Source organism: Dermacentor silvarum, chromosome 4 (assembly GCF_013339745.2).
Source record: "Dermacentor silvarum isolate Dsil-2018 chromosome 4, BIME_Dsil_1.4, whole genome shotgun sequence".
Classification (NCBI taxonomy): domain Eukaryota; kingdom Metazoa; phylum Arthropoda; class Arachnida; order Ixodida; family Ixodidae; genus Dermacentor; species Dermacentor silvarum.
In genome coordinates, this window is record NC_051157.2 from 152,707,928 (window position 1) to 152,733,524 (window position 25,597).

Below are 25,597 nucleotides of genomic sequence, written 5' to 3' on the forward strand. Positions count from 1 at the left end.
TTTCAAGGTCACGCAGTTTCAAGAACACGTAGTTTCCACACATGGTATACTTACTAAAAAAATTGGGAGGACGCTTAAGCTTCGGTTTTAAGAGTGGAACGCGATAGCATTCAAATATTCCTGACTGCTTCTCCCGCTTCGCGACAACTGCAGCTCATGTAACCGGAAAACGCTGACGGCGAACGCTATGAACGAATGCGAGCTTTCTGGTAGAAACGCGGCCTCTTGCCGATCCCGCAGATAGTGCACAACCGCGCCAAAACAAAATTCATAATTTTCAGGTTTACGTTTCTCTTTCGCACTTTTAATATTTCAGTCTGAGAAGATTTAACATAAAATGCATGTGCTGTGGGAGTTTTGTGTCATGGCATTTGTTTGTGGATTCTCATTTTCAAAATTCCGAGGAAAAGCTGTGTCAAAAATGTAAGACAAGGTATGAGCAACATTAGTGATAGAATGATGTGGCAATATACCCCCATATACCGGACATCATATAAGAAGGCGTGGCATATACATGTACCTAAATATATTCGAAGGGCCTGCGTGGTTGATGATGATTTTCTCGGCCGCGGACGCTGGTGCCCACACCAACGCCAACACCGACGCTGGATTTTCTGCGACACAGGGCCCTTAACGCTATCGCGTTAAAAAGAAAACATATAGAAGGAGCATATATCATGAGCAGTATTGAATTGTCAGCATGCACTACGCCACTTTATTTGAAAATTTTTAGACTTTCCGGGAATATATCAGGAAAAGGCTAGCTAGTGATATAAAATGTGAAATATATCCTGTCTTTGCAGCTAAGAAACCATTTTCAAAGAAAGCAGTAGATCGAAGCAAAAAAATTGTGCAGAAACTCCACCATAGTTGTCCTGCTATGTTTAGGCATTGTGCCACATGCTGATTTCCATGCAGCCCGGTGTCATTATCAATCTTATCAAACTTGGTCCGACCATTATAAACCCTTATTAACCCTCATCGGTCGTTATAATCCCTAGCGGACTCGATACGACCCTTATAAACTCTTATCGGTCGCTATCAGCCTTATTGCAATTGATCCGATCCTTATCAACTCTTATCTGTCCTTATAAACCTTATCAAACATGATACAACCTTTCTCAACCTTTATCGGTTCCTGATTATCTTTATTGAACTTGATCCGACCCTTATCGGTCCTCATCAACGTTATCAGAATGGCTCCGACTATTTAAAGCCATTATCACTCTTTAGCACTTGATCCACCCGCGCAAACCATTATCAACCGTGATGAGACGCATATACCCCTCATCACTCATTATCATCCTTATCAACTCAGTTACTGCTTATCTGTCTGTGTTGAGCGACCTGAAGCGCATGAGCCCTCAGAGATCGGTGACATTTCGGTCGGTGAAGGAACGCCCCAACGGAAGGCGCATCTCGCGACCATAGAAGCCAATCGAGGATGTGGCGTGCTTTGCATTAAATTTTGGTAAAAGCGGAATTTTGTGATGTCTACCGGAGTAGTCGGCTGTACATGCGGTCCTAGAGATGGCTTTTATTTCACCATCACTAAATATTTAAACAAAGCCTTCATAGAAACTGTTCTCCTTTGACATTTGTTATGTATTGCTGGTGCAACACATTCATATGGTTAGCATATAGGTTCACCATCTGCAAGCGTAGGTGTATAGCCCAGTGGGTGAAGACACTCGGCTTCTAAGTTCTGAGCGTGGGGTCGTATACTGTTTCAGCAGTTCCCTGCAGCAATGTGGAAGCTACAGATTTTTTCGAATAATCAGGGGGCGAACACGTCTTAAAGGTGCCCTGTCATTGAAGGGTTGGTTGAAGTGGACTTGCCCATTTCACCAAACGTTTCCGACAGAGTCCAGAACCAGCTCTCTTTTGCCGAGTTTGTTTGCCGCCGCTAGCACTGACCGCTATTGTCCCTCCACGCTACCCCAGTGTACAGGATGGTGACCATGTGGTTCTGCCCTCTCCCCGCGTCCTTTCGTCGCACAACTGTTCATTACCACGCACAATTGTGACCGCTTCTTCTCACAAGACTAGTCTGACTCTCTTAAACGTTGGACTCTGTCCTCAAGTTCTTTCCCAAGGTAATGCTTGGGCCGCTGTGTCGCCAGCAGAGGATTTCCAGATTTCATTGCTGTCACCTTATCCTACTTCGGCGATCTTTACCGTCTTTTCCGTCAGTGAACAATGATATCAGAAACATGATTGCTCTGGATTTTCTGCCCTCGGAAGTGAACGACCTTCATCAGTTGCTCATCACCTACTATATTTACGACTACGAGCGTCCCTTAACTCAAAAATCGCCGGTAACCCTACAGCGGGACATCATTCGAGCGCAGAGTTATTCAGCAACACGTTGACAAGATGCCTACAAATGACATTATTGAGCCGTCCGCAAGTCTGTGGACTTCCTATGTTGTCTTAGCGAAAACAAAGGACAACACTTGGCACTTCATCGTAGATTATCTACATCTCAATAAGATCACCAAAAAAGATGTCTATGCTGCTTCGGCGTATTGATGACATACGGAACTGCCTTCATGCGCGACCTATTTTAACCCGACAACGTTAAGGGCCCCGTGTCGCTGCAAATCCGGTGTCGGTGCAGGCGTTGGTGTCGGCGTCGGCGGCGTTGTCCGATAGGGGAAAAAATCATTCTGAAGCACGCTGGCTCTCCACGTGGCGCACAAGCGTTACTGAACTAATTAAATTTCTCAAAGTAAAATGCATCAGTAAATTCGCAAAGTACGACTTACAGACAACGCAGAGTCGTGATAGCGTCAGATTGTAATTTGAATATACGAGCAAACATAATTTTGTTACGCAGAAACTGAAACACAAACACGTTTTCGAGCTGCCTTTTGAGGTCTGTCTGAGCGGGAGCGGCACGCTCCGCTCGCTTCTATGCAACGTGATCCAAATGGCACTCGCCTCCGCGCATACGCTGCAGCAGCGTATGCAGCCGCGCGTCCAGAAAGAACAACAAGAAACAGAAAGCTCGCCTTCGCGCATAGCGTTCGCCGATAACGTTGGCAGATGAACATTACGGTTACATAAGCTGCAGTTGCCGGGAAGTGTGAGAAGCACTCAGGGATATTTGAATACTATTGCGTTACACTCCTAAAGGCGAAGCTTAAGCGTTCTCCAAGTTTTTTCCCAAATCGACCTGCAATCTGGTTACTCGCAGGATAACGTCCATGAAAGGGACCGTGAACAGACCGCATTTGTTACTGCTGATGACCTCTATCACTTTAGAATATGGTTTGTCTGAAGCAGAGCAAATCATGGACATGCTTTTGCACAGCTTTAAATGGTGTATCTGCCAGTTATACCTCGGCGACTTGATCGTGTTCTCTCCGATCTTTGCAATGTATCTACCCGTTTTGCATTCATCTGAGTCAGCATTTATTCGGATGGGCTGCAAGTTCTTCGAAATTACACGTCGGTCAGAATTACTATCCGGGGCATCAAGTCGACTCATCTGGAGGCCACATGGATCTCACCAAAGCTTTGTGGGATTGAGCTCATGTTTGCACCGATTTGTCAGATATTTTGAAGACATAGCCGGCCCACTGAATGATCTTCCCGGGAAAGACATTACGTTTTCTTGAGGTCTCAATTAAGGCCCAGCCTTCTTTCACCTAATGAGGCTGCTTACTACTCCGCCTATTCCCGCCCACTTCGATGAACACGCTGCAACTGAAGTGCTCGGAGACGCGAGTGGCTATGAAATTGGAACTGTTTTGGCCCATGGACGTCCAAAAACCACGAAAATAATCCCCCCACCGGGCTCAGGGCCCATGTCTGCTCTGGGACCCCCACCTGTCCCGCCCGCACCCTCCAGGCCACCAGGTCCAATGAGTGAGCGCAGCATAAATGGGGCCATGCCAAACCATTACAATGGATAACGCACCGCAATTTTTCAAGGTCTGGCTATGGAACTGCAACTCATTCAACAAAAAGAAAGCTAAGATAACGCAATTCGTCAGGTCATGCAAAGAAAAGCCACACGTAATCATCCTACAAGAGTGCGGAGCGGAAAAAAACATTCAAAACATGTCCTTCTCGGGGTACAGGGTTTCCAGGCCGACCCTAGACCCCGAGTTCAAACAAGCCAGGGGCATTGCCACTCTCATCCGCAAAGACGTCACCTTTGTGGAAAGGGTCACTCCGACATACAAGAAAGGCCTGGAATCCATGCTCCCAGAAATTATTCCCAGGCAGGCTCTAAAGACCAACCTTTACATACTAAACGTCTACAGTTCCCCGACAGACAGACTCAGGAACTTCAACAAACTTCTCACATCAGCCGCGTCGCAAGCCAAGGACAGGCCACTAATTGTTGCCGGAGACTTCAACGTGCACAACACCGTCTGGGGCTACGCCACCAATGACAGGAAAGCGAGAAACCTTGCCGAGTGCGCGGACACCCTAGGCATGCTAGGCATGCAACTCATCACGGACTCAAGGTTCCCGTCGACGAGAAGCAACTCGGTTCAGAGGGACACCACCCCGGACCTGACGTTCCTCGGAAACGCTGAAGCGTCGTGGGACCACCTGCAAGAGGACCTTGGCAGTGACCATTGCATCCTAGAAATCAAAGTCCACATCACACGCACTCCTCCCCAGACGTACACCTACGCCGACTGGGACCTCTTCAGAAGAATGAGGGATAACGAGGACAGACAAGGAGAAACCTTCGTAGAGCTCCTGGAAAATCTTAAAGTTACGGTGGCCAACGCCACTAAAGAAATAAGCGCGGACCTAGAGGTACCAGCCATGGACTCCAGACTCGCACACCTCCTGGAGGCCAAGAACGCGCTAAGACAAAGATGGGAACAGCAGAAGCTAAACAGGAGGCTGAGGTCTAAATTGACGAAAATCAACAAAGAGATCGAAGAACACTTTAGAAAATTGAATGCGCAGCAATGGGACGAGGTGTGTAATGAGGCGGACGGTAAAATGAGAAGGGGAAGCAAGTGGAGCCTTCTCAAGAACCTCTTCGCCGACAGCAACAAACCGACCAAGAGTAACGCCCGACTAACAATCGAAAGGCTCGTTCATCTTCACACGAAAGAAGGCACGAGTCCGCGGGACTTTACTGACGCCCTGGCCGACATCTACCTGCCGGTAGAGAGCAACTCAGTCCCGTGGGACGACCCGACACGCGAGTACAAGGGGACACCTCAACTCTCGCTGGATCGTCCTTTCGAAGTTTCGGAGATTGTGCATGCCCTTCACGACCTAAACGGACGCTCGGCCCCCGGCCCAGATGGACTAACAAACTACTCAGAAATTTAGATGACAAAGCCATACAAATCATTACGAGCAAAATTAACGAGGCATGGGCTGAAGGCCGGGTGCCGGACGAATGGCGAACTGCCAATGTAGTCCTCATCCCCAAACCCGGAAAACCACTCCATGCAGAGAATCTGAGGCCCATCCCCTTACGTCATGCCTCGGGAAGGTCGCGGAACATGTCATACACAATAGAATTGGAGAGCACATTGAAGAAAACGGCCTATTCCGACACAATCTCATAGGCATCAGAAAATCCCTATCCACACAAGGCGCCATGCTACTCATCAGGAGCGCCGTCATAGACAACAAATCCAGGGATGTAAAAGGCATCCTGGCGCTCGACCTAACCAAGGCCTTCGTCATGGTCAGGCACGAACACATCCTGAACGAAATATCCACTTAAGATCTCGGAGTAGATTTCCACAATTTTGTAAGATCGTTTTCGGATAACCGAACGGCCACAATAAACGTCGGACAAATCAGAAGCAGAAATCACATGCTAGGTAACATCGGTACCCTGCAAGGGTCAGTGCTTTCGCCGCTTCTTTTCAACATCGCAATGAACGATCTCGCAAACAAACTCTCGAAAGTCCCGGGGATAGGGCACGCGATTTACGCGGACGACATCACCATTGGGTCCACGAGGGGCCAGCTAGGCACTATGGAGCAAAACCTACAGCAAGCGCTGGACACCACGGAAGCTTTCCTTACAGACACGGGACTGAAGCTCTCCCCCAGCAAATCAGAGCTCCTCCTGTGCAAACAAGGCCCCAGGCAGAGATATCCCCTTAGCTTCCTACCCGTTCACCTACACACCAGGGACGGAGGAAACATCCCCAGATCTAACACAATTAAGGTCCTGGGCAGGGTCATTGGGGCTTACAGCAATGACAATGCGGAGGCACTAAAACGCATCACAAAGAGCACACTCAACTTCACCAGGGTCGTATCACGGGTCACCAGCAGAAGGGACGAACTGAAAGAGGACAACCTCATGAAAGAATTTCACGCCTTCCTCATCAGCCACGTAACCTACACCGCCCCCATCCTCAACTGGAAGAAGACAGAGCTGAACAAAATCGACATACTAATCAGAACAGGATTGAAAAAGGTCCTAAGCTTCCCTAGAAACACTAGCACGGAACGACTCCTCCAATCGGGGCTACACAACACGGCAACAGAACTTTTGAAGCACAGCGAAATGCCCAAATTAGTCGGCTCTCACTCACAAGGGCGGGCATCGAGATATTACTAGAAGCAGGTATACAGCCCGTCTTCATGCCACCAGAGAAGTCGCAACTATGCACTATTGCCAAGAGGTCAATAACCGTTGATCCAATCCCAAGGAACGTACACCCTGTCATGATGTGCGCTTAGTTGTCATTGACAGAGCATCAAGCAGTTGCGAATTTACGGCGCCGCGCGAGCTTTGTGAGCCATGAAGACGACAGCGACGACGTGCCACGCGGCTTTGGCACGAGCGCGCCGAGCGTCGCAAAAAAAAAGGAATCTGAAGAAGAGAAGGACGAGAGAGACACGTCAGCGGGGCGGTTCGAGGATGGCTGCTGGGGTGCGGAGTTGTACGCGCGTACGGCCAGAAGGACCCAAGCGTACAAGGCCTTCACCCAACCGCATCGATGTTTCCCTTATGGCCTAGTGTCTACCGGGCACGACTTAAACAGGGACCGTTCGAGGAAGGCTGCTGGGGTGCGGAGGTACGGGCTTGACGGGCTCCTGGACCCGGGCTCCCAGAGGCCTCCACCCAGACGCAAAGTGCTTTCCCGGCGACCTGTGGCGTCTCGTGGTTTGTGGAGACGGGACGACGTTGCGACGGCCAGACAGCTGCACGGCTCGGCCGTCCTTGAGCGTCTGTGAGTGCCGCTCCCATACCTTCGTCAGCCACACCATTTTAAACAGTAACTTAACAGCGGTGAACTTTCCTTCACGACTTGAGTGAGCAGAACCCGGACTTTGTATAGCTTTCGCGTCCACCGCGTTCAGCTTGAGAGCGTTGTGTTGAACCTCGCGCTGTTTGATGCGTGCACACTTTAAATTGGTTACCATAGCATCAGCCAACTCACGTCGAGATTCAGTGAATTAATATCCTGTCCCTGCTCTGTATTGTTTGATGTTGTTTTTTTATATAAAGTGTGGTTTTCGTGCTTGTTAATTTGCAGCTGGCTTTGTTTCTTTCTGCCCCGAGGCAACACCTCGGCCGGTTAAATAAGACACGAACCGAATTCATTACACACCCGATCCACAACGAAGGGCGGAGAAAAGCGAGAGCGAAGGCAATCCTTGACAACATCAAACGTAACGAAACGCAAGTCCTCTTGGTTGACGCGGCCAGATATTGGAATCGAGGCGCCTACGCGGTCTCTGTGGTGGACTGCCATGGCTCATTCGTCAACGCAGCCACGGTGGTTATCAACATCACTCACGAAGCAGAAGAAATGGCCACCGCGGTGGCCCTTCGAAGCTGCAAAAGAGCCTCCGCCATTTACTCGGACTCAAGAACAGCCATTAGAATTCATCGTAAGGATCGTAACAGCGCAAATAAGAGAAGGACAAAAGGAAGCGCCGTGTTGTCATTTTCCCTTCCTTTAGTCCCCGTCTTATTTGCGCTGTTACGATCCTTACGATGAATCCCAACCAACTGGCCCAACTTGCCGTCTTGTTGCAGCCATTAGAACCTTCTCAGTGGCCCTCGTCTCTAGGAAAGCAGCTACAGTTGTGAACAAAATCTTCTCCCAACAAACGGGAGGAGACAACCTCACGTCCCCACACATCACATGGTTTCCGGCCCACATGGGCAACCTTACCGGACCTCCTGACTGTAATCCGAACGAGAGGGCACATAAACTGGCGCGAGAACTCACATTCCGCGTCTGCGGTCCGCCCCCTCGCTTCAACCCAGCCTGGAGGGATCTAGACAACAAAGACCCGCTCCTATCATACCACGAAATCACTTCAAATCATTGGTTAGCAAGAAGAATTTTTCCTCCTCCTCACCAAAACCTCAAAAAAGCACAGGTCGTCACTTACAGACACTTGTAGACTAGGACATACATCACACGAACAACACAAAGCTGGAGCAATCCTGACCTTCCTACTGAATGCCCACACTGCGGCCACGAATACAACAACTTCGAACACATGCTCTGGCTGTGCCCTGCCAACGCGGGCACGAAGTTTCCTGACCAGTCCTCCTGGGACTCAGCGCTCAGAAGCACAGAGCTCATCGCTCAGCTCAAGGCTGTCCAGAGGGCCCGGGCCGTCGCAGAAGGACTCTGTCTACCGGCCCCGACCTAGGTGGAGCCACCGGATTAATTGGCTTTAATTATTTCTCCTCAGGACCTCACTAAAGTTCGTACTCACTCACTGGTCCATGAACGTGGTATGATAGAATCATTGCATACGCGAGCCCGCTTGTTTCGCCTTCCAAGCGCAATTATTCAATTACAAAGCTCCAGCGCCTCGAACTCGTTTGGGCAGGCAGGAAATCCCGCCTCCAATTCTACGGGCAGATTTTCACTGTTAACCCGGACCCCCAACCTCTATGCTGGCTTTAAAGCTTGAAGGATCCCTATCGGAGCCCGTGTCGCTACGTCTCCGGAAATTAACCTGCGCTGTCTTGTACAAGTCCGCCGGCTACACTAGGATGCCGACTCTTCGTCTCGGCTCCCAGTCGACACACCAGACGCCAACACGAAGGACACTGACTGGCATTTTTCGCACTCCACTTTTATCGACATTGTAGAGGAGCAACGATGGGACACATCTCTAAGAGATGTGTCCATCATGGTCAAGTAATAGACAGCGCCAGAATATACACGGGACCAAACGACGAGTAACGAGACAGACACAGGGCGCACTAACAACTGAAGGTTTATTCACAAAAAGCGCAGAATATGTATACTGGCTAAACATGAATAAACACAAAAAAGGAAACTGTCACTTTGTCAACTGTCAAAAAGGAACTGTCCTTACCAGTCCATCATGGCTCATCGGACCATTCACTTCACGTGTTTGTCATCTATCTGACACCTTATGTCGCTGCAACATACGCCCCAAGGGCAGGAACTGAACTGCTTCTCGTCGTTCCATCTGGTGTCCGAGCTGCCGTACTAGAGTAACTGCATGATATCTGTAATGCCGACCACCTTGGCGCTTACAGGACGCATGACCGTGTAGGGCAGCGCTTTTTATGACCCGGTATCTACCACTATTCGTCTTTCTGTCGCTGTCTGCGAGTCATGCTACCAGCCTACTGATAGCCAAATAATTTTTTTTGCGTTGGCTCTACGTTTTTCTGCACGTTTCCTCTCTCCACAACTGGCAATAAATGAATTACCGTTGCTACGAATTCATTCGACCTGTTAGGTCTTCACCAGACCTGTGCCAACCAGTTGCGCCATGTGACCAACTTATTGACCCCGCCATGACCCCGTCGTCGCGTTCTGCATTTGAAAAAAACCACCAGGCATTGGTTTCAAATGCAAAATTTGGCCCATCCATCCATCCGCCGACTACTTCACCTTCTATCTTCTGTGCGGACGAGAACCAACGCTCCATTTTGACACGCTTCTTCCGAACTCTGCCCAACTGTCGATTGAATACGCTCGCGAAGCCAATGCTACAGCACAACAGGCACTTTCAATTACCCGTCTTCACCTTACTGGTCGCAGCCGTGCCAGAAGTTGCTGTGCGACATCCACCACCGGGACGCTCACTTCTTGCGGTTGACCTCGTCCTTCTCTGGTGTCTGTCTCGGCCCGTTGTCATCTCTGAAAAAGCTACTTTCTAGATACTCTGGCCCTTACCGTGTCCTGCGAAATGGGACAGATGTTACATACGAAATAATCCCGCTCGAATACTAGCACGTCTGCTACTTCCTCAGACGTCTTGCAGTTACGGACCTCAAGCTATGCCTTGCGCCCATCACCATGAAATAGACACCGGGGCGGCACTTTTCCGGCAGGGGGTAAACTTCACGAGACTTAGAAAAATGAGACACAAACGACATCGGTCATTGTGTTGAAGAGAACGACATTTGTAAAGATGGTCTTTTCGCCATCTCGGCTGTGTCGCAGCTCACTTTAACATATTTATGTTTTCGTGTCTACCCGTGACAATAATTCGACCTGTTTCATATAACTATATGAATTAAATTCTAGGGCCTTACGTGCCAAGACAATATTTTTCGCTATATTTTCCTGTGCACCTTTTCAATTCTATAACACGCAGGCGTTCACCTCCTGGTGGCAGCTGCTATGCGTGACATTCTTGTATCTGTAATCTTTTTATGCGGGCAAACATAATAATATCATTGCGCCTTTCTGTTTCATTTCATTACAGCCGACTGCAGTCCAATATTTCTTAGTACCCATGGAAGACCGGTTTGTTCAAAGTTTCGATTCTGCACCATTTATTGCTTTGAAAAAAAGAATATAGTGTGCTCGGACCACGTACCAGCACAAAACCTATAAAAAAAGCAAGATAGTGTCCCATTTAGCCTAACGTATTCTTCAAGTCTGATGCTATTGCTGACATAAAATCGACTGCCAGTAGCAGATACGATGAGGAGTAGTAGTTGGGCATGGTGAAAAACATAAGAGTCTAATTTATGAGACTAGCTCAAGTGTTTCAAGTGTTTCTAAAGGTGTAAAACTTAGGGCACGAACTGCACAATATTAAATATTTTTACGGTTCCCTTCATAGAGTCGAGTTTACAGAACACAATTTATATATTTCCTGCAATGTTCCAGAAAATTTAAAAACAATTGTAAGGAAATAATATTGAGATGATCTGTTTAGCCCGCCATTTTAATGAACTTCTTCATCCGTGCCCCCCGCCCCAGTTTCGGCCGTCTTCTTCCTTATCTTAAGGGAGGTTGCACTTCAGGCTCTTCACACCCTCTGCGGCTTTGATTCTCTCCCCTTCTGGGGTAATACGGAATCACGTTGCCGATGGCGCTGGACTCAATCTTCTCCCCTGGTGCTTCGTAATAAATGGCCTTCAGAACACCTTGTTGTTTCACGGTTTGGATCACCATGTAGGGGCCGATGAATGGCGACTTCTAGCCGTCCATCTTTGCGTACAAGGACTAAGTGCCCTGGTTCGATGTCTGGAATTTTAACCCGATGTTTAGTGTCGTAACAATTTTTCGTTGATAGCTTGTACTGCTGCTGTTGGTCTTTTGTCTTGGCACTTTCTTGTAGAATTATCGTGCCTGCTATTCCCAGGCGATGATCCGCGGGTAGCCATGGGCTGGCTCCAGAGGCAGAAAAATGAGGTGTGCAACCAACGCCAGCCGTATAGGAGCGGTTGTGCTGCTGGACAGCAGCTTCCAGAGCGCATTTCCAGCCGCCAGGAAATTTGGATAAAGTGTAATGTATGTCTTCAAATTGCGAATTAATCGCTCGGCCAGAGCGTTACCCTCAGGATGGTATGGTGTAGTGAACCGCAGGGTGATCCCCCTTTTCTCTGCCCAAGCTCTTAGCCTTTCGCTTCTGAATGCTGGACCGTTGTCACTGACAATGACTTTAGTATTCTTAAACACTTCCCGTTGCATAAGAGAAATAACAGCGTTGGAGTCTTCGTTCCCTGGTTTCGCGGCTGCCATCCGTGTACATTGGTCAATAGCAACTAGAAAAGATTGCGTCTTACGCACTCCTTCCCCTGTCTTTTTAAGCTTGGCAAAGTCGAGGTGTACAACTTCAAATGGCACATTGGAGTACACAGGTATGGTCATTTCTTTTCCTTTAGGCCTATATTTTGCTTTTCGCACTTGGAAATCGTGGCAAGTCTTTACATGTTCATGTACGTCATTTTTCATATTGTTCCACTTGAAACGTTGCTGCACCTTCAAATATGTCCTCCAAAAGCACCGAGTCGGGACTGTCGTGATAAACCTTCAAAATCTTTAGGCGACCTGTTTCTGGTACTTTGAACTTTCCATCCTTCAACAAAATATCTTCTATGTCTTCCCATATAGTTGCTACATGCAGAGTTTTAATTATTTCAGCCTCCGTAATATGTAATCTTGATAAAGCGTCCGCGTCGGGGAGCTTCTTTTCAGGACGGTGAACTGCGTCGAACGCGAACTGCTGGATTTCGCTGACCCAACGAGCAATCATTCCCTTCGGTTGAGTAATGTTCAGCAGATAAGTCAAAGCTTGGTTGTCCGTAAACAAGTTAAAGTGTTGACCTTCAAGGTAAGTGCGAAAGTATCGTAATGCCGTGACGACAGCCAATGCCTCTTTTGCCATGGTGATGTAGTTTATTTCCGATTTTCTGAAGGTGTATGAGTAATATCCAATTACATTCAGCTGGCGTCCCGGTGGTTTACTGGCATCTCATTGATAGAGAACTGCGCCGGTTTCATATAAGGATGCGTCAGTACACAACTCAAAAGATTTCTTTAAGTCTGGGAGTACTAGAACAGGATCTGGCGATATTGTTTTCACTAGTTCTTGATAAATGTCTTCGCATTCTTTGCTCCAAATGAACATGATGTCTTTTTGGGTCAATGCTGTCAAACACTTTGTTTTTGTGACAAAGTCCTTGATGAAGGCCCTGAAATGTCTTGCTAGGCCAAGGAAAACCCTCAAAGAGTGCAAGTCACGAGGTTTTGTCAAATTTTTAATCCTCTGCACTGACTCTTCCTTCTTACTCTTTGTATGACCGTGAAATGTCCTTCCCAGAAAAACCACTGATGTCTTGAAAAACTCACTCTTTTTAAAATTGATCTTCAGCTTTGCGTTTGCCAAAGCATTCAAAACTTGTGATAAATGCAGCTCATCTTCGTCTTTTGTCCTAGAGTAGACAATGATGTCGTCGACATACACATTGCAGCATTGGCCAGTCAAAGGTTCCAACACAGTGTTCATCATTTTCTGGAACCATGCCCCTGAATTTTTCCAGCCAAATGGGAGCCTATTATATGCATAGCTATCAAATGGGGTCACAAAGGCTGTGTATTTTTTGTACTCTTCCTGGAGTAGTATCTGCCAGTACCCTTTACAAAGGTCAATTCTTGAGAACCAGTGACAGCTCCCGGTTTCATTAATAATGTCATCAATGCGTGGCATAGGAAACGGAAACAGATCTGTTTGCTTATTAATCAAACGGTAATCTGTACAATGCCTGAATATTCCATCTTCCTTTGGCACTATTGTAATGGTGGAAGCATAGGCCAAAGTTGATGGTCTGATAATTCCCGATGCAAGCATTTGCTGCAGCTCCTTCTTCAGCCACATGTTTATCTCGTGTGGTAGACTAAGGTTTCTTACGTTGTGTCTCGTAGGTTAAATGGTACTTCTATAAATGACGTTGCAGGAGGGTTAGGCCCAATGCATAGCAGTTCTGGGTAAGTAATGGGAACATCCTCTGACATTTTCACAACTCGGAGACTTCCGCTCGTTTTACTGCTATCTTCATCTCGCTCGTGATCGATAGTCAGTTGGTCCTCCTGCCAAGAGATTTTTTCCCTCAAAAGCTTCATATCTGGTCTTGACAACAGGAACATGAATTAGACGTCCTTCATTGCTATTGCGTCAATATGGATATTAACACCTTTAAATTCAACTGGAATTGCTGCCCAGTCCTCTAGGAGCCTGGCTTTTCCATCATAACTGCGCACCTCAATAATGTTGTCTTTGCGGACTTGATTTTTCTCCATCAAACTTGAATTTATCAAGCTCACGGACGCGCCTGTATCCACAAGAACATCTAATTCCTTTTTATTTACTATCATTCTCGCATGGAGAACGTTGTTCTTCATCAGATATACAGTCGCATATTTTTCAGGTACTGCGGGTCGCTGAGATGCACTATGGTTAGCTATATTCGGCAGTTCCACACTCGGACGTTTAGGCCTATGTAGTGCATTTGGTGGTGTTATGCGATAGCTGTTTGGCTGTCTGATGTCGAGGTTTCCACTCTAACTACCGCATGATGTGGTTTCTACAACAATGTCTTTTAGGCAGCAAAGAATGTCTTCTGCAGTGTCGACCTGTTGGGCCTGTAGTTGTGTTCGACACTCTCTACTCATACCAGGCAACATAAGAGGTACGACTGATGTTTCTGGAAACTAGGATCGGCGAGTTGAAGTAGTCTCATTTTTTCGAAATAGTAGTCACGGAGACTGCCACTAGTGTGCTTATATGTAATTGCCTTATCCCATTGTTGAACTACATTTACAGCAAAACAGGACAGCAGGCTCTTCCATTCACTCCACTTCTCGCTAACATGTTCCACAATCCGAATGTCGTACCACTTCCTTACAGTACCATATAGAAAGAAGCGTAAGTTAAATATCTTGTCTTCGTCCGTCACCCACTGGTTCTGCACACAAGCGTACTCATAAAAGTCCAGCCACGAAGTTGGAACTGCTGATGTGCCATCGAACATGTCTGGTTTTACGGTGTCACCTCGCTGATAATTCTTACGCTGCATCTCTTGTACCATAGCAGACATAAATTGTGTCTGAATTTCTAACTGTTCGCGTTGAGTTTGGATGAGCGGCAGAATTACTGCGGTGAAGTCTGGTTGACAATCTATAGCACCTCTTAGGTGAGCTGGTTGGAAGAACTTAAAGTACTCTTCGATCTTGACGAAAATCTTCACGGTACCTTGCTCAAGAAGTCCGGCCACAGTTGTACCTGACTTGGTCGCGACCCCAGCAAGGAACTCTGTTTAGCTGGCTCCAGGTTCCCAGCTGACTGGCTCTTCACCGTCGATCTGGTAACTCTGGACGCATCCGCGCCCATCATGGTGTCAGCCGGTTCCAATCTGGATCCACATCAGCTTCAGGTTGTAGCGGCTGCGCCAAAAATGTTAGGAAATAATAATGAGATGATCTGTTTAGTCCGCCATTTTAATGAACTTCTTCATCCGTGCTCCCAGCCCCAGTCTCGGCCGTCCTCTTCATTATTTTCAGGGAGGTTCCACTTCAGGCTCTTCACAACAAAAAGGCACTTTTTTCCTTTAGTTTTTTAGCCACGCTTAGTACCACGCGAAACAAGTTATAATTGGACTGCTCCTTTGTTCAGGCCTTCCGTTGCCTCTGGCTCACTCCTTGCAGGATCGCAAGAACCCTTACATCTGAAAGCTTGCCTTGCGGTTCCCCAGAAGCAATGAGGATATGTCAAAATAAATTTCTTTGCATGGTTTATGCATTGGCCTAAAAGGTCGTGCATGAAAATAATAGTGTATCTACGCGTGAATAATACTGGATGAAATGCAGATTCGTTCGTACGTATTTTTCCAGATAATTCAGTGTTTGAATACCAACAAAATTTGACTGTTAAATACTGTCCGTGGATATAGGTCCAACACAATATTTAACTGAATATTTAGACTTACGAAACACAAACTTCGCTATCTCGGCTGTACACTTTTATGAGCTATGTTGGCGCAGCCACGCTTACAAGAAAAAAACATCTAGCAGTGATATTTTAAACGCTAAAACAATTTCCTGCAGTCCCTCGGACAGCTGTAACTCCTATTGAATGTGGTTGTTCCTGCAATGAGCGGCTTTCACGTGTTGTAGCGCCCCTTAAGCATAAAAAGAAGTCACTCGTTACAGCCAGCATGCCACAATACAAATTGTAAAGGTAACTTGCTTGTCCCTGACATTAGCTGCCTTCCTCGGTTATGGTTAAGCTTAAGCATAAAAGAAAACAGTGTTTGCGTGCACTACGTAACCATAAATGTTAGGGGGAATTTCTGTCGACATAGAAGTTCAAAGGCATCGCTTGACTACCTAATGCCCAAGTGGAGAGGCAAGGATAATCATCAAACGCAATCAACACGGGATTTCACTAATGAATATCATATTGCAAGAAATAGGAATCGACAGCAATGTATTAGATAGCATAACCGTGCCAGATACGGAGGGAGAGCAAAACTAAAATGCGACCAGATCCAATTCATGGATTCCCCCTTAAACCTCCTGGCTTCTCCTACTAGCTACTTTCCGTGCTCGTATTTCTGTTTAAAATATCTATACTCTGATGCAAAAGTCATCTCAGAAGGTAGCCGGTAGTGCAAGTGTGACTGGGTCGATTTATATGTTCTAACTACTATTTCTTTTCAGATCCGCGTAGGGTGCACGGAAAACTGTAAAGGCTCGGGACATACGGCGACAATCACGCAAACCGGCGGAGAGTGCACTGTAAGTTTTATGGTTTTAATATAACACATTCTTTTTCTCCTTACTAGTTATTTATTTTCAGTTCGCATATATACCAGTTTAGGAATGGTATAAAAAATGTTTTTTTAATTGGTCAATGTACAGGTCCCTAACTTCGTAGCTTCGTTTAATCACAAAACTTATATTTTTTAGGACGTGTTACCGCGTTTACCTAGTTCCGTATATGCTGAAGGCAACAAAATAGTTCTTACAACGTTTAGGAGGTCAATTTGAATCGTAGCGTACAGCGCTTGTTTACCCGATGGAATCACAGAGAATAAATTGCGAAAAACTTGAAGGGAAGTTGACACCCAGTTCAAGACATAAAAACCCTGGTGCTCCTAATTTCTATACCGCAATGAATCTTGGACAATTTAACCAAGAAAACCGAAAGTAAACTGCCGAAGTTCGCAATAATCACGCCGTTAGCTGACGCCCATGACGATTCTGACTGCACCTCGCCATTTGGTGAGCATGAATGAAGGGAGGTTGCTTTCAGAATAACTTTTCTAAATACGTCCTTATCAAATTCGAACCTCGAGCTAAGTTAAGGTGTATGCATCTGTGGTAAGTACAATTTTGAGAACATCGCCAAATGATTAAACCCTCCCAAGTTTTAGAGCGTACCAGGCGCATTTGTTGAAATACTCCGCGTTATCGCAGCCAGGTACAAGCAGCCACCAAGTATATTTTAGTAAAATATGTATATTTCGAGCTGCGCTAGGAAATTGTGAGCGCTATAACGTAAATCTGTACCATACTATACGTATTCCATTGGTGGCAATAGCCGCTCACGATTCCTAAAGAACTTTCTGGGCCACCCACCTGCCACCCGTCTGTCACGTGGTGGCCCGAAAACGCGCAATTCCTGCTATTATATGCATCAGTTATGCATGAATAGGTCAAACAAAACACAAACAATTATTTCAAGTTCTATGCCCTTTTCGACATTAGCCCTCCACAATAGATGCAAATTTTTCGAACTGCGCCAACTTCGCCGGTCATTCACGTGACGTCACAAAACCAAGAAATCTGAGCACGTGAAACTGACTTGTTCGCAATGAAGATGCATAATGTGGAAGAAAACTAAAACATTTTGGAATAGCCGATAACTGCCGCTTTCCGAAAGTAATAGATAGCTGCCCGCCGATCACTCTGGCACTGGCTATTCGGAGCTGCCGGCGATAATGCATTTCATTGCGTATAATCAAACATTTTCCATGCAATTACAATGTTGTCGAGCCTCTTTGGTACGTGTACCACATTCATCTGCCAACTTTTCTTGGCTGAGGATCCGTTTTAGCGCAATTTTTAACCATTTGTTACACGCTGCCGCAATTTTCGACCAGACACCGCAAGACAGCTCAGGGCAAGCTGACCAATCGCAGGTGCCGCCACCACCCTCCTCAGGCTTTCACTGTGGTAGAGCGGATCCACCGAACCCATCCCCACTCCTGCGCGCTCCTAGCCCCCTCTTGGATGATTAGATAAGAAAGACCTGCCAAAATGTGCCACGCTGTTTACTTTCGAAGTGAACAAAAGTGACCTCCAATAAACGAGGAGAGCGTGTGATTGGGCTGTTCAAACAACGTTGCGAGTCACTGCTCGCCCGATGCTTGCAGTTGCGTGAATATGAGGTCAGAAGATTGGAGTAAAGTCACAATGGAGTAGTGGGACGTTAAACGGCCCCTTGTGGACACGTAGTGCGAGAGCATTCTTGCGATTCATTGGAGCAGCTGCGTTCGCCGGTCTTAGTTTGTTCAAATAATCCGTAATTATTCGTATACACTGCTGCTAGACTTAGATGCAGAGCTATGGTACAAATTATGCAGCTGAATAACTACATAAAATTTCTATATACAATCAAACGGTGGTGTAGTTAGTGAACGGAAAACCCCAGAAGAAAATAATATTACCAAGCAAATAAAAAATTGCAAGCTGATCATATCGTTTCATTTATCGATGCCTTTTCAAGATTTAGCGAATAATTAGAATGTTACAGTAGGAGATCGCAAATCAATTGCTTCTATTGCGCAAAGAGCGAAATGTATCTGAAGGGTTAAAAGCTCAAGATGATTTTTGCTAACGTCCAGTAAGTTACAGTTGCAGTGCACTTGTAATTGTTTAACGCCGATGACAATGATTTGATATAACGTGATTTAACCTCTCAAAATCAACACTGAGGCTACGAAAGACGCCGTAGTAGAGGACTCTAGAATAATTTTTACAAAGGCGGTTCTTCAACGTGCACCTGAAGCTGAGTACACGATTGGTCTTGCATTTTGCCTTCACTGAAACACAGTTGCTACGGCCGGCCATCAAGGTCTACCATTGCTCAGCCAAAACAAGCGGAAGTGAATTGCACAGGGCCGTTTATTCTTACACTACGGGATAGGGACAGGGTAAGACAAGACGCCGTTGATAAATCCATCAATTACAAAAATTACTTTAGGCATATGCAAAGCGATGATTAGAAATAACACTTCAAGTGCTAGCTCCCCCACAGCACCAGTCAAGTTTAGTGAAGTCTAGTCTCTTGGGAATATGCAAACCTGTCACACATGATTGTGTCAAAGACGTGTGACCAGCTTAAATTCAGAGTCGTTCACTTGGAAACAACGAACACAATGAACTGACAACCACAAGGTTATGTTGAATAGTGCAGCTGAGGAGTCTAGTAAAAAATTGTCAAAGAGCTCCTATAGGCCTGCCTTCAAACAGAAGTATTTCGCGGCTGTCACTTTAACTGCGCCGCCCTCCTGGTAGTAACGTGTTTTCGCTGTTCATCCCACCTAATTACGGGACAAAGAAGGAGGGCATTTTCCTGGATGGGCGAAACATTGCATTCGGTAGCATGGCTCAGCGTCACGCTGAAGCCCCTGTAGCGAAACGTTCCTTACGTTTTCGCAATACACCAGCGAGTCCCGCTACTGCACTCTGATCATTGAATCAAACATGAAGGCTGCACTGCGAGCAGTGTTCAGCAGTTATGGGCAGCCGTTCCTGCCACAGTGCCATGCATGACGCTATCTGCTCGCAAGCTAGTGTCATCAGGCGTGGGCTGTTTGTAATTGTTCAGCCTGAAAATTTGAATTATAGTACATTCAAAATCGGCCATTTTGTACGTGTTCAGCTTCATGAACGTGCTCTTCTGGCAGGTGGCACGAACGTTAAGAGAGAATTCTCTATGTTTCGTTCCTTAAATCCGAAAGTGCGCGCAATAATAACGGATCGAAACATCTGTATAAATGTGTATATGTTTTAGTAAATCCTAACTGTGATAAGCCCTCCCGGCTATTTTACACGTTCACTGTAAGTCAGAAAGGTTTCTTCGACTACCCTGACTTTTTTTTTTCAAAATAGATTTTAGGGTGTGAGCGAAACAAGGAGACATCGCCACCTCGCAGGAAAGGCGAAGCGTTGATAGCGATATAGCAAAGTACCAGACAATCACACAAGTAATGTAATTACACCAGCCACATAAATTGGAGTGAACATTCGCATACTAAATAAATTACAGAGCATGGTGCCATGCATGCACAAGCAAAAATGATCAGGTTTCACTCGATGGCCATGAGGACTGGCGGTCACAACTCTGGCTTGAAGAGCGTCAGCCCGGGGAGTGAAAGCTTCTTTCAGTCATTTGCTTCACCATGCCTCCGAAGCTTGAGATGACGCGAACTCCTGCACGAGATATGTGGGAAGACAGCCCGCATCAAGTGCATGGCGCGTACGCGGCGCGTACGCGCTCAGCCACGCGGACAGGCATGTTCAGCCACGGTTGAGTAAGGGGAGAAGACAAGTGGTCTCTTTATTCGCGCGCGTGATCACGTTACCTCCAAGCTTTGGCACTCTAGCAGATGACGAGCTTTCCCTCGCACCTACAGCATCCATTCCGGGGGGACTTCATAAATATGATCTCCCTTTACATTACCCCGGTGGCGGCAACGATGGCGACGAAAATTAGACTGGTGTAAATTTGCTTGCAATAAAAGGTGAATAACTCTAGAAAGACCTAATAACTACAATTTCTGTAGCGCTGTGAATGATAGCTCCGATAAACTCTGATCATTGCACAAAATATGAACTGCATAAGAAATACCTCCTATTTCGACCCTAATTACACTCCGATAACGAACATCCCCTAGCTCAATCAATCAAACAATCAATCAATCAGTTGCTTTTATTTTATTTTCACCGTAAACAAGAGGAGCCAGGACTAAAAGCTGGGCTACAGCTTGAGGAGGGTCCTGCTCCCTAATACATTTGACAGCAGACCACTGCAGGACATCATGAGAATGAAACACTTAAAAAAAGTAATGCTTGGAACAAAATTCACTATCAAGCAAAAAATGACGCACTGACACCCGAAAGGCGAAGCATCAATGGCGATAGCAACTTAGTAGAGAGCTATACGGGGTAAGGATAGTAGCTTTATCAGGTGTATCAAATGGACATGTAGCAGCACCAGCAACGCGCAGAACTGTTGTCGACGCCGTCGGCGTTTGGCCCGCGTTAGTAGGGAACGCGCGCGGCGTCGGTGACTATTGCCAGGGCCTCTGGCAGTGGCTCGCAGGTTTTCGACGAGATCAGAACGGGACACTCGTCGAGCAGCGTCGGAAGTCTTTACCACCTTCTCGTCTCGCAAAGTTTTTATACAAATACGCATTTGATGCCGCAGCTAAACGTCGCCTCGCCTCCCTCCCTCCCATCCCCCCACGGACTTTCGCGCGACGGAAGAAGTCGCGTTTGCCCTCCGCCGTGCGTTCGCTCCCCGTGAAAGCGCGCGTCCCTCGCGCGCTTGCAGTCGCACATACAGCATACGGCGCGCGGTGACGTTTTCATCGCCGTTGGACTTCATATGGAACCTCACGGTGACGGCCACGCCGACGGCAGACATCCGCTTGGAGTGTCCTTGTAATTGCTATCGCAATAAAAGGAAAACCCGTATACATACATAGACATAGGTGCCGTCAAGTAATTCATTCAGAAGTGAATTAGTGTTTTTTTGAGTTGAATATGTTTCAATTTCTCGTGTTCTCATGTTAGTAATGTCCGCGTTTTCGAATAATTCAGCTCAAGGACAAGAAATATGCTATCTGATAGAGGCGATTCATAAAAATTTTATTAAATTTTAAAATTCTTCGTCTATAATTTTGTGTTGGTGATGAATTCGTTGTGAAAATTATAGGGCAAAAATGTATTTTCTTCGTTGGAGGTCGGTTTGTGAGGCATAAGTACAATATGGAAATTCTAAACGCAGCTTAGCCTTTCGATGGTCAAGTGGTTCCAATGTAATGTTTACTTTAAATTGCAATTTGCGAATAGGTGCGGGTGAGCTCGCAAAACGTATTCACTTCAAATGAAGTTCCAGGATGAGACCGGTTTCGAGATATTATTTCCCAAAGTGCGGAACTTAATACATGGTCATTCCGGTTACTTTAGTGCTTCAATGCGTAAAAGAGCATTTTGGTAAAAAAAGGTAAGTGGAACAACAGTGCATTTTTACGGCAAGTTTGATTATGCATATATCTCCAAACTGGTGTCATTGTGCAAATTAATTCCAAGTGGATACGCCTTCCAAGCTCACCGGCTACAATTCGCAAATAGGAATATGTGCAGTGAAGTAATTAATTAAAAAGATAATTAGTGGATTTTTGTTAGTTGTATACGTGTTTTGATTTTTTGGACAAGTGATGTCTACCGCTCGGAAGATTCGAGCTCAAGCGCTAGAATTCTGTTATCTGCAACAGGCTACTCTTTAAAAAATTAATAAAACTTAGAAATGATCACACTGTATAATAGATGTACAACCACATTTTCCTACCTTTTTACCGGCGAACAATATTGTAGTCGAATAAGTAGCCTTCAGTCGTGGTGATGGCCACTTCTGAATAATCGTTCTTGTTTTCTTTTTTTTAAGTGTCATGTTCTCTTGAGACACAATATTAAGCGTGCGAAATCTTTTCAGCGGCTTCCCTGTTGTGCCATTTTGCCTTCTTTTGGTCAGCTTTTTTTGTTCTTATCTTGTTATAACACGAACGTTTGATATTTACGTCAAATGTTGCAGCCAGGAGACCTGATTTCTTTCATTTTTAGGTTGTGTTTACATTGTATTTAGGCTCTCTTTTCTGACGCAAAATGTGCTGAGCACGTAAATCTTGTTTGGGCTTCTCTTGCTGAGTGGCATCTGTACGTGCTGTGTGTGCACTCTGTAATAATTATCATCATCATCAGCCTATATTTACGTCCACTGCAGGATGAAGGCCTCTCCCTGCGATCTGCAATTACCCCTGTCTTGCGCTAGCCGATTCCAACTTGCGCTTGGATATTTCCTAACTTCATCACCCCACCTAGTTTTCTGCCGTCCTCGACTGCGCTTCCCTTCTCTTGGTATCCATTCTGCAACCCTAATGGTCCACCGGCTATCCATCTTACGTATTACATGGCCCGCCTAGCTCCTTTTCTTTCGTCTTAATGTCAACTAGAACATCGGCTATCCCCGTTTATTCTCTGGTCCACACTACTCTCTTCCTGTCTCTTAACGTTAGGCCTAACATTTTTCGTTCCATCGCTCTTTGTGCGGTCCTTAACTTGTTCTCGAGCTTCTTTAACCCCCAAGTTTCTGCCCCGCATGTTAGCACCGGTACAGTGCACCTCTAAATGTGTGCACTGTAAATAGTTATGTATGTACACCCAATTTCATGTCAACTTTATCTGCTTTATTTTCCTATGCCTGTAAATCCTCTCCCTGTAATGCCAATAGGCGCTGTTGCAATGGGCGACAATATAAAGTGAGGCTTAGGGACCACTAGCCGCCCTATAATAAGCAATGAAGATTAAATAGGAGACGCCAGCCATGTATGAGCTGAGTGGCGCAAAAGCAAGTTTTCGATTTGTTGAAATCGAAATCTTGAATATTTAGCTATGCCGTATATTATCTCAGAGCTCCAAAGGCACTCACGTGTGTTTTACAACATTTTTTTTTACTTTCAATACAAGCATGGTTATATTTATTTCATACGAAACCGTTAAATGACCATGTAAGAGGAACATAACAGGATATAAAAAAGGAGGTTTTTGTACAAGTTGTTGAGTCATAGCTAATTTAGGCGGCGCGCGAAAACAGGGTCAAAGCTAGACTGTCTCACGTTGACCGGATTTCTCTGAGAACAAAACGGAAAGAGCCCCGTCTGGTGCATAGTTCTGTAGTTTTTACCTGAACGAGTACTTAATAAAAAAGGGTATTGCTTATGCGTGTAACGCTCATATGAAATTATAAAAACTGATTTTAAAGAGATTTTTGAAGCTCAGGTAAACAAGGGTCCAATAACCTACAGACGATAAAGTAAGACAAGGTCCAATTGTATGTTATTATTGGCTAACCGCTTACACTTCAAAAATGACGCAGCAACCGATAGCAATATTCTTCGCAGATCATGAGTGCACAAAAGTCATACTAACGACTATATGAGCAATCAACTTTGAGATTGGATAGCTTCATCTGAACAAGGTACTTCGTGTTCACAATCTAATATTGATCTAGGTACTTAAGCATTTTACAGACGTTGAATATGTCTATGAAATAGAGACGACTTTCTTATTTTTTCCTAAAACCTTTTTTTGTCCTAGCTTAAGAAAAAAGTCTTACTTTCCCAGCAAGTGAAGGCGTAAATTGCTACGTGAACATTGCTTAAAATAAGGGCAATGCATTATTCAATACAAAGCTCTATCCTTCGGTCTGTGCGGTTATTGGTGCACACATCGCCCTGGGTAAGAGCCATGTTAGGCTTACACGCGAAATTATCAGTGGTTCGAAGAACTTCGAGACTAGATGCAGAGGTGGCGGCCGTCGACGATCAAGATGCTTGAGACTCCTTAGCGGCACGTACTGCCCGAGTCAGCAAGAAGCAGCAGCAGCAGCAGCAGCAGCAGCCTGCGGTGCCAACGCCGCATGCCACCAACGTCCTGCGCGATGAGAGACCGAAGAAGCAGCAGCGGCCACCAAGTCCGGCAGGCGCTAGCAGCACCTAAGCACAGTTGGTGTGAGAGAGGGAGATACGGACCGCAAGCCGACTTACGAGAGCCAAGGTGACGTGGCGTCGCGGCGGCAACGGGTGCTCCCTTTCGCCCTTGCTGTGACATAGTTACTAGCGCGAACAAGGCTAACGGAAAAAAAATTCGGACGGGACCGAACACTAGTTCTGCCTGCCCGCTCTATACCGTCGAGGTGCGCTCGTGACGTGGCATCGCATGCAATGGGAATTTAGATGTCGTTTCGCTGCTACAGACGGCGGATTTTTCGCTCAATGGGCCGTTTGATGCTTTCGCATAAACATTGCGATATATTAGGTGTCTCAAGCATGCACGTGAACTGTCGTTGATGATGTGTGTGATCTAGCGCCTTTTACTGAGTTGATCCACTGTTAAAACAATGGCTCAGTGTCACGCGTATTCATTTCGCACTGCAGGTGCGCTAAAATGTTATTCAAGTTGGCATACCAAACAAACCAATGCACTCTATAATAGAATAATTGAATACTGCATTTATATTCACATACGGGTAACTTTGATCATGGGAAGGATCATAAATGATAATCCATTTTCCCGTCTTCTTTTGTTTTTTTCTGCAGAATATTACACGTGAAGTTGCCGGCAGAATGCAAAGATTTTTGGCTTACTATTGCCCTGTGGGCTGGTGTAACGGCGATAATTGCGTTCTAAGTGGCCTTTCTGTGGAATGCTGGAATACCGAAAACAAACCTAAAAAACAACGTTAGGAAACGCGCGGTTACATGTGTGATGAAAAGAAATCATTATATTAAGTCCTTATTATACATAGGGTAATAATAGTAAATAAAATTATTTTGAAAAACGTTTTCCTGAGTAAACAAGCCTACTACGTCTGCGTGTGTCATTCATGTGAACATGAACTATCACAAGTGTAAATGCTACAGATTCACTACGAAAGTGTTGGTCTTCCCAGTTTTCCTATTAGGAAATACTTGCCAGTGTTTACTGCACCTATCAGCTGCTCGTAAGCGTTGGAAGTACACATACGCTCAAACTAAACATGACATATGAAT

At 45.8% G+C, this 25,597-nt stretch overlaps 1 protein-coding gene and 1 long non-coding RNA gene across 2 annotated transcripts in view; both read left to right on the top strand.

Annotated features, from left to right (window-relative positions):
* LOC119450745 (evasin P1181-like) overlaps positions 1–25,597 on the top strand; it is a 164,507-nt gene that overhangs the window by 23,288 nt on the left and 115,622 nt on the right. The gene's annotated exons all lie outside the window — the stretch shown is intronic.
* On the top strand, positions 10,676–25,343 carry LOC125944820 (uncharacterized). The gene is made up of 3 exons (XR_007466527.1): positions 10,676–10,712; positions 16,416–16,493; positions 25,145–25,343. It is a non-coding gene; the product is annotated as an uncharacterized LOC125944820 (long non-coding RNA).